This window comes from Pteropus vampyrus, unplaced genomic scaffold, assembly GCF_000151845.1.
Source record: "Pteropus vampyrus isolate Shadow unplaced genomic scaffold, Pvam_2.0 Scaffold181, whole genome shotgun sequence".
In the NCBI taxonomy this organism is placed as follows: Eukaryota; Metazoa; Chordata; class Mammalia; order Chiroptera; family Pteropodidae; genus Pteropus; species Pteropus vampyrus.
Genome location: NW_011888962.1, coordinates 1,832,648 through 1,833,644, shown reverse-complemented (window position 1 = coordinate 1,833,644; position 997 = coordinate 1,832,648).

The following is a 997-nucleotide window of genomic DNA, read 5'->3' as shown; positions in this document are numbered from 1 at the left end:
TAAAAAAAAATTACACCAAATCTCCTGTAAAGTCTACCAAACCATTCTGATTTCTAGATGTATATTATCTGTTGTTATGTTTCCCTAGTTTTAGGATACATTCAGAGTTTCTGGATAGCGCATTAAAAGTCTAGCCCTTAAGATTATTTTATTTTGAAATGTTTCTGGCTCATTCATTTCTAATCTGTCTCTTTCTACATAACCCACAAGTGGATCAGTTTCTACTTTTCTCATGTTTTATTCAATAGAAAATGTAAATGAAACTCAGAATGGAGAGAAAACAAGCTAAGTCAGCAAATGGGGAAGAAAAAAACACAGTTGAACAGGTTTACAGCTAGATATGCAGGGTTTGGTATCAAAGGATTTAGAATGGAGCTGGTGAAAGGAGAGAAGGAGGGCAGAGGAGGAAATGTGGGGATTGTTGCAGGATTTGGAGCTTTACAGCAGGACCCACTTTCCCTTCACACTCTGGAATGTCACCTGTCTGATATGTTAGTGTCTGCCTAGTAAATAACAACTTCTTAGTTGTCAAAAATAATTCCTTTTGATGCCCACCCTTACCAGATCTCACAGGCTCAACTGTGTTTTTCAAGAACACACTCCCCCTGTCCTTCAGGGGCACCCTTATGTATGTCCACATACTGACATCGCCGGCGCTTGAGGAGCCATAGAGAGTTCCATTCACAGATTGTCTTGTCTCCTCTTATTTTCTCCTCTTTTAAAGATTTAAGCTAATTTTATTTTTTTTATTTCTTTGGAGACCTCCCACAAAAAGATAAGCCAGTAGAGGAAAGGTGAATTCTAGTCTACAAACTATATTGCTACTTTTCTATTAGTTGAAGAAGACGTGGTCCAGAGGAGTGATTTTAGCTATATATGTCTTTTCTTATCCTGTTGCCACAGAAAATCAAATTAATCTTTTCAATTGCTATAATATAGAGTCGAAAATTCGCCTTTACTCTGTGAAACTGAGTTTAAAATAATAAAAAGGAAAAAA